The sequence below is a fragment of the Aegilops tauschii genome, chromosome 2 (genome assembly GCF_002575655.3).
Source record: "Aegilops tauschii subsp. strangulata cultivar AL8/78 chromosome 2, Aet v6.0, whole genome shotgun sequence".
In the NCBI taxonomy this organism is placed as follows: domain Eukaryota; kingdom Viridiplantae; phylum Streptophyta; class Magnoliopsida; order Poales; family Poaceae; genus Aegilops; species Aegilops tauschii.
Window position 1 is genome coordinate 545,848,958 of NC_053036.3, and position 14,500 is coordinate 545,863,457.

A 14,500-nucleotide genomic window follows, 5' to 3' on the forward strand; every position below is an offset into this window, starting at 1 on the left:
CAAGGCCGTTTCCTCCTTTTTGCGGTACGCCAGGCCTCGTTTCCATCGCCTGTTCCGTCCAAGCCCTCCCGATGAACATGACCACGCATTCCGTTCCGACCCAGCCGGTTGGCTCCCACGCGTTCTGTTGCCTCCCGATGAACACGACACATTATGTTGCCTCCCCATGAACACGACGCATTCCGTTGCCTCCCCATGAACACGACGACGACGCTGTTTCTCTGTTCCCACCCAGCCATGTACACGAGCCCTGGCCGTACGTATGCACGAGTAGGCATTCGAGACCCTGCCCGTATGTACGTACGTGGCCATATTTTCTTTCTTGCACCCTGGCCGTTGTACGTACGTGTACATGCTACGTGCGCGCCTCTACTACGACACATACGCGCCTCTACTACGACACGTGCGCGCCTCTACATCGACCAGTATATATGTACGTACACGTTCGCGACCAGAATGACAATGCTACGTACGCTTCAACCAGGTGGGTCCCGACTGTCAGGCACTTCCTTGCCTGCGAAGATGTAGCTGGTGGGTCCCAGCAGTCAGGGGGGTGAATCGTTTTGTTTTTTTGGCCGGACGCACTTCCTTGCGTGCGAAGGTGTAGCTGCTGGGTCCCAGCAGTCAGGGGGGGATCGTTTTGTTTTGTTTTGCCCGGACGCACTTCCTTGCATGCGAAGATGTAGCTGGTGGGTCCCAGCAGTCAGGTGGAGGAATAATTATTTTGCCCGTAATAAGGAGGCACTTCCTTGCTGCGGCCGTGGACCCAGCTGCAGCCTCTCCACGTACAGTCCACGTCCGATGGAAGCCATTCCTTGACCACGTTGACCACGCAGCGCCGAGAGCACCAGGGCGGTGGATGACGGCGAGGCCTAGGAAGGGGACGACGTGGAGCCGGGGAAGATGCGGCAGTGGATGCCCACGCGTAGAGGAGTATGAGGGTTCACTCGTTCGGCTGCGGTGTGAGGCTGCCGTCGCCGCAGAATAACAGGGGGTGTGGGCGCATAGAGGGATGGCCTGGCCAGCGGTGGGAGTAGTAGGGGGCGGTGTGGCCTCCTCGGCATCACAGCCGGCCACGTGCGACAGGAGCAGGCGGCATGACCGGCGTGCTTTGGGCGGCTGGAGCAAGAAGACCAGAGGTTGAAGAAGCACTACGGCCGTTGGATGGACATCGTACGGTCACTGGAGCTAGAATCGTTCATATATTGACTAAAGTTGACAAAGGCCTCCGTCCCAGTCAACTTAGTAGGCCCACAAGTCAGCCTCCCACCAAGGTGGGTCCCAGCTAGTAGGGGGGTATTCATTTTTTTGTGCATAATAAGGAGGCACTTCCGGTGGGTCCGAGCTGACAGCGGGGAGGACGTTTTTTTTTGCGAAATACGGTGGCCCGTCTTGTGGGTCCTAGCAGTCAGGGGAAACGTTTTTTTTTCGCGAAATACTGGTGGCCCGTCCGGTGGGTCCCTGCTGTCAGGTGGAGGAATAATTATTTTCCGCGTAATAAGGAGGCACTTCCTTGCGGCTGCCGTGGACCCAACTATCAGCCTCTCCACGTACAGTACTCTTCCGATGGAAGTCGGCCGTTGACCACATTGACCACGCCGCGCCGAGAGCACCACGGCAGTGGATGACGGCGAGGCCTAGGAAGGGGACGACGCGGAGCTGGGGAAGACGCGGCAGCGGAAGCCCGCGCGGAGAGGAGTACGAGGGTTCACCGGTTCGGCTGCGGTGTGAGGCTGCCGTCGCCGCAGAATAACAGGGGGTGTGGGTGACTAGAGGGATGCCCTGGCCAGCGGTGGGAGTAGTAGGGGGCGCTGAGGCCTGCGCGGTAGCACAGCCGGCCATGGGAGGCGGGAGTAGGCGGTCCCGCCGGCGCTGCTTTGGCGGCTGGAGCAAGAAGATCAGAGATTGAAGAAACACGACGGCCGTTGGATTGACATCCAACGGTTACGTCTGCTAGAATCGTTTGTTTACGTATATAATAACTAAAAAAATCTTGCATACGCGCCAACTAAACAGGCCCACAAATTAGACCAATCCCTTTTTTTTAATAATTTATATATAGCTCATGCCAACTTCTTATGCAATTTATTGCAGTCGTTTTTTTGGTTGGCCAGGGCCAATTTCGCATATTTCTGTGGGTTCCAAACTATTTTTAATACCGAAATGTCGAGCAAGATTTAAAGTACTTTGAAGATATATTTAAATTAGGTTAATGCCCAGTGAAATAGGAATCTGAAAATGTGAAAAAAATTCAGAAATTATAAAGTAATTGCCAATTTGTCATCTGTTTTTATATTTACAACCCATTTCATATTACTTTCAAGATTTGCAGGCGTCTTGAAAGAGTTGCAGCCCATCAGGGAGTAGAAAAATAAGTAGGATTGGATTGGGTATTCTTCAGAAAAAATAAACTGGGCTCATTTTCACAAAGAAAAAATAGCTGGGCTGGTCACATGGTGAACATAAAATATAAGCCTGGGCTAGATGGGCCACAGCCCAGTTCAAACCCTGCTCCGTCTCAACAATACCAAACAAAAAAAATACTGCTCGAGTAGCTACGTCCCAGGTGTCAGCCGATCTTGTGTTGTTCTCTTGTCTATTGACTATATACGCTCACAATGTCGTGGGTCCCAGATGTCAGGAAAACACTAGGAGGAAGCATTTTATTTTTCCATACGCTGACGTGGTGGGCCCCTACTGTCATCCTCTCCACGTACGTCTGCCGATTCCTGTTGTTTGTTGACCATGTTGACAACGCGAGAGGGCAGCGCCGCGGCGGGCGCACCAAAGCGCGCGGAGGACGTCGGCGTTAACGATTTAGGAGACGGTGGGGCGGCGATGCGTGCGCTGAGGCGCAGCCAGCCGTGGGAGGCGGAAGCAGGCGGCCCCGCCGGCGTTGGTTTGGTTTTGGCGGCTGGAGGAAGACAGGACTGAAGAAACACGACAGACTGTAAAAGCAGCAGGAGTACTTAACAACCTTAACTGAAACCAGCAGGGGCACTTAACAACCAAAGCTGAAAGCAGTATGAGTACTTATACAGGTTCAACCGTACAAAGCACGCCTCGAACAGTGCTACTTTGCCTACAGTTAACCAAGGGTGAGGCCGCCAAGCCCCAGGACAAGGCCCAGGCGCCACCCCGCGCATCCACAACCTTCGGAAAGCGGCTTCATCTCGCAATGTGGTCAATAAACAGGATATTCGCTTTAGAGCCATGGAAAAGCATGAACATAATCTTCTGTCCTATTCTCCAAGATGGACGGGCCTTCATTATTTGAGACCACCCATGAATAAGTATCTTTTCACCTCCAAGGGGAATGGAGTAGGTCGACATAAACATCATGTTGTGACCAAGCGTAAGTCTGACCCGACCATGGTCAGGCATTTGTATAGGAACAATAGAACTCGACAGTTCCTGTTTCAAGAAGATCACACCTGTAAAACTGTGTATAAGCAATATTTTATGAACAACATATATAACAGAAAACAGCTCGTACCATAAGTTTCTCGACACAGTTGGACCTGTTCAACGAGTGCAGCAGTGGCACACATATCCCACGTGGCCTTCCACCATTGAAAAGCCCCACAAGGACCTCAAGACAATCAATAAAGTGTAGGAACTTGTGGATGTCGATCCAGTCAACTTCAGTGCCATTAGTAACAGCCGAGTTAATACAGAGTAACAAACGTGCAGACTGCTTAACTCTGAAAAAACCTACACGTGCCACCAATTATAAGAAAATATTAGTTAGAAGTAGCATCTTCGTGATAGATTCGTTGCTACTTCTAAAGTTAAATTGTGATTAGTTAGACAGAATAGGTGGATTAAGAAGTAATCGAGGCAACAAGCAAGAACCAGATACAAAACTAACATGGATGAACAATTGGAACGACGTCGGGGTGGAAGATCGCAGTGAAGATGAGACCAGGTTCTGCTATTTCCATCAACATTCGTGCGCCAACTTTCAGTCTGTAACACTTGAGAAAGTTTATCCAAGTTCGGCCATAAAAAAAGCAGCGATCTTCTTGGTTCATGAACCCAACTCGGAACTTATATCCATGGCTTGTCTTCACTGTGACCATTAAACTAGTGTATTCAGTTATGGCAAGGCCGAGCATCTTGAGTACATGTGTTCTGGCAGAGCAAATAATACACTGCAGGAAAAAAAATATGAGAACACAGCATGTTCAAAAAACCCCCACCCTCCCGGATAGAAAAGAGGATTCTAGGAACATACTGTGCGCGTTTCAAAATGCTGTGTTAGCATGAGAAGGAACAAGTGTGGCGTCTCGCCGAGGGCACAGAAACCTGTAGGGTACTCGCACTTTGGGCACTGCAAATGAAACACACTAGATTCAGTAGGAAGAAAAATGCATGAACGGCGGCGGCTGCCATCCTAGGGTTACCTGCGACCAAGGGACTTGGATTTATCGGGGATGGATGAAGAATTCGTACCTGGTTCTCCATGAGAAAACCCTATGCAATCGCCTAGAGGGGGTTTTCTCTAAACAAGCAGACGAGGGAGAAGGGGATTCAGGCCCAGTGAAATATTGCCGCTTCGTCCGTCCAGCTTACTGCTAAAGCTGGAAAGGGGGGTTGTGATTTGACGGCTCATTGGGCATTACTGCGGCGCTACGACCGGGGTGTGTCTACCGTGAAGTTGTGCACTCTAATTTGTGCATATGGCACGTGGACCCCGTTGCCGGTTGCCCCACATATCAGCGAAAGGAAGTAGAAAGACAGGAGTAACTAGTTACACATAAATATATTTTTTGACAGAGAGATACTCCCTCTGTAAAGAAATATACAAATCTTTTATATCACAAGCTCACCTTGCCGAGAAATATACTCCCTCTGCAACGCACGGGCATTATGGGGGTTCAGCTTTTTTTATGGGGGTTTAGCTGAGAATATAATACTCAGATAGGCTCACGGTTCTGGACTTTGGGCCGCAGGCCGACCCTACATGTTTGGGGGCCGATGTGTTCTACCTCAGCGCTTTTCATATTGCAAGCAATCGGTACGGCGCTGGTTTTAGATGCTGTCGCAAGGCGAATACACAAAATTGAATAAATCACGACAGCTGTTGGAATGAAATCGAACGACAGTTCCTAACCAGCAATCAGAGTTGCAATTCTATCAACGATATACCATGTGATAAATAATATTGTCGTACTACGTATACACACAAGACACTTGTTTCACCATGCCAGATTATTACATCAAAATCTCTCGGAGGATAGATCAGTTCGGCAGTTGCGTGCTGCTACTGAAGAATTTCAAAGTTGATTTGGACCAGCTCTCCTTGCCGATAAAGTTCGATTTTGACATCATCCCCTACCGCAAGATATGATTTAGATTTGAACCTTGACCATCCTTTAGCATCAATCATCATGCGACCATCCTTTGTACTTACGGTATATTGAGCAGGTTCATTCACACCAAGGCTGCGCATGGTAAGAGAAACTTGGCCGCGGTCGCCCGGATTGTTGAACGACTCCCTCGTTGCTCTAGGAATTCTCTGTTTGCAAACAAGAAGACATACCCAAACAGTTAGATCAACACAGTGAATCATGTGAAACAACATGGAAAGAAAAAAGAATGAAGCACTTGGGCGGCCAATGCTTACCAAGAAGGTGGACATGTCGGTTTTTGTAAGGACTTTGGTATATGAAGTGTGAACTGCAGCCCAGTCTGTTGCTGGTGCAACTGCACGGGCCGGAGCAGATGCAAGTGCAAGTGTTGGTGCAGGTGCCGAAGCCGCTGCTGCTACCGGAGATGGTGCTCCTTGTAGAGCTGGTGCCGGTGTCGGAGCAGGTGCCGGTGTCGATGCCCGATCCTCCGGTAGATCAGACTGATCCGTTGACGCGGTTGGTGCCCAATCCTCAGCTGGATCGGACTAAGCTGCTGCCGCTGTCAGTGCTAGAGCAACTGCCGGTGCTCGATCTGTGTGAGACAGCGGCGATCGTGTTTGGTCTGCTATGATCAGCTTTCTAACTTGACTTGGATCCGTGACCGTGATCCCGTTTTTTTCTTCATTTCTTTTAAACACGAGAAGGACTAATTGTGGCGTTTTTGTTAAGCCAAACTGCAGTTCATCATAGGGATTCAACTTGTACTCAGACAACAGACTGATCCAATTTTTTCCAGTAATATAAGTGATGGACAGTGCCTTTGTTACTGACACGACATAAGAAGTGAAACCTGCAAAAATAGCCATCGTAGAGCAAACCAAACGGTTTATTCTGTGATGAATGTCACATGGCAAAACATGCATCGTAAAATTGCAGGAAAAGAAAGAAAACATGACATGAAATCAATAAGATTTAGACAGTAAATCAATAAGATTTACTTGATGTGACACGAGTGAATCCTTACCAAGAAATCACTATGTTGAAGTACTAAACAGAAGATTGATCGTCCAACTACGCGTGGCATGCAGGGGCCCCGCCTACTCCCACAAGCAGGACAGTCCAAAAGTCGTGACAAATCATATGGGCCGAACATCCATGGGACTGGAAATCCTGGTGGGTGCGATAAACCCTGCAATGCATACAGATATTGGAGTGTAACATAATTGATAAACCGTCCTCACAAAAAATATGATTTGGATACTTCAAAATATACAGACTAAATTGAGTGGACAGACATTAACATAGACCGTTCACACACCAAAAGCGGCAGTACTAATAAACAATACAGGGTTCACAAACACAAATCAAGTACTGAACAATAGTACTTACTACACACCAGCAAAGTTGCACAAACTAAGCTCTGCAGACTATTTCTTGCCACCGACCTACGGGATGAACCCCGCATAACTGACTAGGCCATGGACTTCGTGTGAGATGTCTACATGCACCATCACCATCTTGTCAACCTTGGAGAACCTAACAGAGTGGTCTTTCCACTCATAAACATGATGATGAAGGCAGGCCACATCAGATTTGTTGGGAAGCTTTACAAGAACCACACCCTTCGTAATCAAAGGCACAACCAGGAAATTGTTGTGCTCAAGTACAACCTCGAGAACACGCCTGACAACAATGCTACAGGAAAACACTAGTTCAGGACACGTGGTGACAAGGACACAGCTGCTGGATAGTTCAGCAGTTGAACTCATCATCAGGTCTTCCAGTTCACACAGCATGACTTTGAGAACTTCATCTCCACCATGGACCTGGTTCTAATTCAAACAGAAACCATATTTTATTACTACCTCCGTTCAGAAATATAAGATGATTTTCGATATTATACTCCATATATGACTACATATACGCACAGAAATGAGTGAACAAAGACACTAGAACATGTCTTCAAAGGCATGAGAGCAGAGGGATTACATGCAATATCCATAACACAAGTTACTGAGGCAAATATACCCTCTTAAAAGGTAGCATTGATGTTCATAAAGTACTACCTCCGTCCCAAAATTCTTGTCTTAGATTTGTCTAGATACGGATGTATCAAGTCACACTTTAGTATTAGATACATCCGTATCTAGACAAATCTAAGACAAGAAATTTGGGACAGAGGGAGTAGTTGAAAGTAATCTATAAGAAATCAGTGTCAACCTCTCGCATGTTTTGGTCAAAAGAGGAATTTAGAACCGTCATTTCCCACACTAAAATCACATGCAAGATCACCCAGAAAGTTGTACTACCAGTACTAGTACTACGTGTTAGATGAAAAAACACGATCAAGATCGAGAAAAAGATCGTCAACAAGAGACATTACCTGGACTTGCTTAATGAGGGATCCCGGAGAGGGGGGCTTGGACAGGGCGATGGCTTTGAGCTTGTCTGCGGTAGTCTCGGTGGGATGCTTGCGCTTCTTCGTACCATGAGTCTCGACGGTTTTGGCCAGAGCCATAGACATCACGTCGGCCGGTGCTGAGAAGAATGAAAGGAGGAACGAGATGAGGGAGAAGCGAAGCGAGTGGGGGTTTTCTTCAAGAGAGGATGCTGAGAGAGAAGAGTGAAATGATGGTTGCTTCGTCCGTCCAACTTACTACTGGAAAGGAGGGGGTTTGGTGATTTGACGGCTCATTGAGCATTACTGTGGCGGTTCGATCTGGGTAGTCTACCGTCACTCTACTACGGAGTAATTTAGTGCATGGCTGGTGGACCCAGGTGCTGGCTGTCCCACACGTCGCCGAAAGTGAGTTATTTAGTGCATGGCTGGAGGAGGATCCGCACGGTAGAGCGTGTCCACTATTTTTCTGATGAAAAAAATGATTACAGCAAGCGTTTCCACTCTTACGACGGAGGAGTGCGAAACACGGCAGCCACTTGAACATACACAGTGCTCCTACTACTAGGCATGTGTAGTGGTTCATACGTCAGTACTACACAATCTTGTTGCTAGTGTAGTAATATATGACGATAACAAATGATGTTGTGCGCATGTCAACTACTCCTATATGTAACATAGTACCGCTTTTTGACTGTCCGGTCGAGAATGAACGGTGAGATCAATGTTAACAGAACTAGGTCCACAGCGCACGGAGAGTACGGTGTTACAGTACTCCACGAAACATGAACCATATGAAGCACGAATAGTGATAGGCAGGGTGTATGAAGGGTGCACGGGATGGGAGCAAAAGTTCCCTTCTCGACCCACTTTGGGGTGTTTGGCAGGGTGCATGAAGGGTGCCTGAGTCCACACTAGTAGGTTGACAAAAATACACGAAGAGGAAACAACTATATTGAGACGAGAATGCAACCAAACACACCCACACGCTTTGTGCTACAGTGACTGATCTGCACCGTCTGAGTTTGATCCAACGGTCATGTTGCGCCGAGACATGGACATGCCCATGCAGAGGGCGCCTAAACACCACCGAAGTCCCTCTGCTTCTCGAGGCGCACGATGTTGGTGATGTATGGTGCAACCGCCCGCAGAGCCCGCTCCCGGTCGATGGGAGCCAGCTCGTCAAAGACGGCGTCCGATGGCATGAATGGATTCAGGTGACGGAGCCCTGAAAGGATTCGCCCGGCAACGGCGATGGCAGCCCGCAACCCCTCCTTGTCCATCTCAGCCCCACCATCGTGCGGAGACGGCTCAGCTCCTAGGAGATATAGGTGAAGAAGGAGACCAGGTCAGGAAGCCGCAACTCGTTGAAGTCGACCGGGTGGTCGAACGGGTTTAGCCCGACAGCCGGCATCGTCGCCCTGGCACGACGATAGGCATCGCGTAGCCGCAACACGTGTGTGGCAACTTGGTTCACCAAGTGGCTGAGGCAATCCTGGACCTCGTCACGATCGGCCCGCTCGCGCTCCAGCCGGCTCCCATGGCGGCCGATCGTATCTCCCGCTTTCTGCAGCAACGCCGCCGACGCCTCGAGCATCTTTGTGGTGGACGTCTGCCGCTTTTGAAGCTCCGTGAACTCCCGCACATAACGGAGGAGCATGGCACTCCTCTCCTCCTTGAGCTCACGGAGCTCCACGTCCTTGGCCCTGAGCTCCGCATCCTTGGCATGGAGCTCCTGTGTCAGGCGCCTCACCTCAGACTCCGTGATCTGCTGCGCCGCCATGGCACCAGGCAGAAGCAATGGGGAGAGGAAGCAAAGGGGGCGAAACGGTTGAACGGCAATGCAATCTACGGGAAGGCAGAGGGAGCGGGGAATCTTTTGGTTTTCACCACGGTAAAACACCAGTCGACGACTTCTCACATCAGGGAGCAGTGGGTTTTTACAGGCGGAGTCATCGTGACTAATTTCTGCTGCGCCTGCTCCTGTCAATCAAAAAATTAAAAGTCCTGCTGCGCCTGCTCCCGTCAATCATAAAATTAAAAATCCTGCCGCACCCAAACACCAGAGCAACGCCGCGGTGGATATTTAAATTTACCTGCCGGCAAGTAGATAAAAAAAGGGGTGAAAAAACAAATGTGGCGGCGGCCTTGCTAATTGGTCGAACTAGCCCAACTAGCTAGCCACCGTGCTTCACTAATGTACTCGGCGGGAAAGGTGGTCTTTCGTGATTTGATGACTCATTTACTTGCTTCGGCGCTATGACCGAGGAGGACCCATAAAACATGCGGTAGGGCATCCCACGTCAGGAAGAATATATGCGTGCACCACCCGGGAGGACCCCGAAACCGCGCGGTAGGGTGTGCCACATCTCGGCATGGAGGAAAAATGTGCGTGTAAAAATATACTATATCAGACATAGTACCTATGGTTCGACCTCGGGACCTCGCCAGTCAGTCGAAAACACCCCACTAGCCACACATCTTCATCATGCAAACGTGGCACGGTGGATAGATGTGGTTAGCTCCGTCTCGACCAGCCATAACGTCTCTTATTCTAGGCGATTCTTCTATTTTCCAAGCTTTTTTTAGTTGTAATAACACCACGGCAAGCTAGCGCCGCTCTTCGTGTGTGCCCGTGCAAAGGTAGACGATGGAGAGAAGAGAGATTGAGATCGCAGACATGGGACCCACCAGTAAGTGAGACAACGGTCATGCACGTGTTGACGAGGCACTCCCTCTACTCTACTCAACGCAAGTACTGTATACAATCAAGTTATGGGACAAAGCCAACAACCGTTCGTTTTTTCAGGCTATCGACTTACGCTTTGTAGTCCAGGTTGCCAGTTCGAATCTCGTCTGTCAGATTTGTTAGTTTTAGGTCCAAATTTGATTAATGACAAGTGGGACCCCCGTGTGTTGTTCCGATATTTCAGTGTAGGATGGTTTTTTTGAACAAACACTTTGCGCGGTTAGACAAGTAACAACATGAGTTACACGTATTTTGCAAGTTTACGTACAAAAATGACAGCGGCATAGAATACCACATCCACCCCACAGCTTAGATACTATGGTGATACGAGTTTTTACACCGTTGGAAGTGAGATCCAATGGCTTGGGAGTAGTCTTTGTAATTATGCGCAATTTCCAAACTCTCCAAAGGTTTTGTTGCAAATAAAACATTCAGCCCTCGTGTGTGCCGCTGCATCTTCGATCCAACGGCTCCCCAGTGCTCATATTAGGTGCTCCCCGTAGCTTAATTACCCGCTACGGTGATATGAGCATCTAGGTCGTATGATCAGTGATCAGATGGCACATGTGTAGTACTTGTACTTTCTGCGCATTTCCCAAACTCTATCAGCCGTATATTGCAAAAACATTCAAACCTCCTACTGTGGGCCGTTAGATCTTAGTGAACTCGTATCACCATAGAATCTACGGTGCGGGAGCACCTCATACTCTCCCGTGCGAGAAAACATAAGGTGCTATTGCAGCTTGGATGCTACGGTGATACGAGCTTGGAGGTCGTTTGATCTGAGATCCAATGGCATCTGAGCAGTTTTTGTGCTTGTAAGCAGTGGTCGAACTCTTTTGGGGCTTTTCTGCAAAAAACCATTCGAACCACCGAGGAGGTGTTGGGTCACAAATCCAACGCCTCCGAAGAGCTTGTATCACCAAAGCATCTAAGGTGTGGTAGCACATGATATTCTTACATACAGGAGAATATGATGTCCTCCTTCATATTAGATGCTACGGTGATACGAGCTTCGAGGTCGTTGGATATGGGATCAAAGGGCATCTAAGTAGTTTTTGTACAAATTGTGTGCAATTCTCAAACTCATCAAGGTTTCCTGCAAAAATATTAAGACACATCATGTGACCTGCTATATCTCAGATCTACAAGATCCAAGCAACTCGTATCGGCATATAGCATCTAAGGTATGGGGGCACATGATATTCTCCCGGGGAGGAGGGGTGGGGGGTGCACAACCAATCGGTGGTTGGGAGGGTGGGGAAAAATATAATCTAAACAACCCTAAACAGAGCTCCACAATTTTATCTAAGGTCGAGGGGTTGACCCCCGACAATCATAGCTCCGCCTAAATACAACATTTGCATGTACTGTAGTACTAGACTTAATATTCATGTTTTAGTTTCATGTTCATTTTAAATATTGAACTGAGGACCATGGATGTCTTACATTTTACTCCCTTCGTTCCTAAATATTAGTCTTTCTAGAGGCTTCAAATGGACTGGCACATACGGATGTATATAGACATATTTTAGAGTCTAGATTCACTCATTTTGCTCCGTATGTAGTCACTTGTTGAACTCTTTAAAAGACTAATATTTAGGAATAGAAGGAGTATTTTTGAATTCGTGTCATACATGCATGGTTTGGAAAAATAGATGCACTATACTTATTGGATTGTTATTTTGTTCGTGCGTGTGTGTCTCTGTGTGTGTGTGGTCATATGCTTGATACATACAAAGTTTTCTCACCTCCATATTGTTCATCTTTTAAATTTGAATTTGCATTGGAAAACTTACTAGGGATACCATGAAATGTGAAATCCACGTTGAGATCACTATATCACAAACTCACTCTAATTCAACAACTCGTCATAAATCAATTACCACGTTGTGATTAGTATTTGCAAGGAAAATACGGGTATTGTAATACACATAGATTCGTTCGGCAATTTAAAAGGTTCCTTTCGTATTCTCGAATGGTAGGACCCAACAGCGTACCAGCCAGACCTTGGCTCGTGTTGATCCTAAAAAAACCGGGCTCGTGTCCTTCGGTGGCATGCGTGGTACGCACATTAGGCAACCCCAACCAGTCGAGCCTCAGCATTTCAAGTGGAAATATCTGGCGGCCAGAATTCCAGCCCTAGGAAATTCCCCTCATGTCCCCGGTCCATAATGACTACCGATGAACAACGGAGGGATGCTTTAGTACTAGACAACGTTACCTACCGTGCCGAGCACGGTTCAATTCCCTCGGTCGCCGCTCGTCAAGCTCACCCGTCAACTGCATTGCCTAGTACTACTACTACTACTACACCAGGATGAGCACGGAATTGAGCCCGTTTGTTCGTGCCTAGTACTTGAGTTAATATATCAGGCAATGCACTGGTACGGAGGGATTATCCTTTTACTCTGCATATATAACTTGTTTGAAGTCTAACTAAGCAAAATATTTGACCAAATCCTTTCTTAAGAAATACAACAGGACAGATGTACGGCTTGAAAATTTATTGCATGATGCAGGTTATGATATTGTTTCAAATCCTGGATCTTAAATTTCAGAAAATCCAAAAGTGAGCATAAATTCTTAAAACTAAGCATGGTCACGTGATATGGCACAAATATTACTTCGTAAGTTTTTTCTTCAATTTGAGACAAGCTGCTTATGACAAGTTGCACAAATGAAGAGCCAAGGTATTTTGGAACAAAGACCTGTCACGTTAAGGCGAACGCTTTCACTATTGAAACCGTGGGCGTTTACGTGCCGCCACAAGTCCCCGCTTCTCATCGGCAGGTGCCGTCCGAGCAAGCGTGTGAGTCGACGGGAGGCGTGCGAGCAGACCGCTGCACCGGCTGTCAGGGAGGCGTGCGAGCAGACCGCTGTGCAGGCTCACTGGGAGGCGAGCCCTTTGACCAGGCTCCGCCGCCCACCGTCGTCCCAACTGCTCCCACTTTTAATGTCGCCGGCGCCGCAGTTTAAAATCAACCCCACACTACCCGGTATCGCTACAATCCTCTCTCTTCCTCTCCGATTCTCCTGTCGTCTACCTCCAACTAGCCTGACCTAAGCGTACGCCATGCCACATCACGATGGTCTGCCCTTAGTGTTCCAGTTTCCTGAGGAAGACACCCAGTCGGAGTCTCAGGGACAGAAGGCGCTTTGGGACGAGCTTGAACTGGCCTTTCGGGAAGACGCCGCACCTGTCCCCGCTCCCGTTCTGGCTCCCGTCGCCCCGACTGCACCAGCGCCCATCCCCGTGGCATTGATGGGCCGGGAGCCGCACATTGTCACCGAGCTTGATCCCACGGGGTTCCACGAGGTCCCCGCTCACTTTCACGCGCCCGTGCACCTGCCAGCGCATGCGCCTGCGCGTTCACTGAAGTGCGCCCCCGTGCCTGTGCCCGTGCACACGAATGTCTCCGCCGCGCCGTTGGCAGCGCCTGTCCCCGCGCTGGTGCCAGTGCCCCCCTCAGCGGCATGGATGGCCGCCGTCGACTACTTCCTTGCACCAACGCCAGTCGCCTCCTCCCGCCAGTTGACTCGCTCCGAAGTCCAGAACATTTTGGCCTTCCTTGAAGCTAGGCCAACGTCCAGGAGTACGCCAACAACGGCGCAAGACGCCGCTGTCGCCGTCGGTCAGTGGCCCGACGACACACTGAGCACGGCAGAGGAGCCGCTTCCCACCGCGAGACGCCCCCGCCGCCGCCACGTAATCTAAATTTGCCATGAAAAACGTTCGGATTGCCATGCTTAAAATCTGAACGTTTATCATTTCCGTTTATTTTATATCGATCGTCGTATAATTTAAAGTCGGAGTCAGACTGAATGAAATGTATGGTTTGATCGATTGAATGTTCTGATAGAGCCGTATCAAATTAAATATAAAACGTCATCAAGCCACATGTATTCCTTGTCATCCAATGACCTAGACTGCTTCAATGTCGAGCGCTCAACACGTTTAGCGTGCAGTTAATTTCATGCCAAAAATAGTGCTAATCA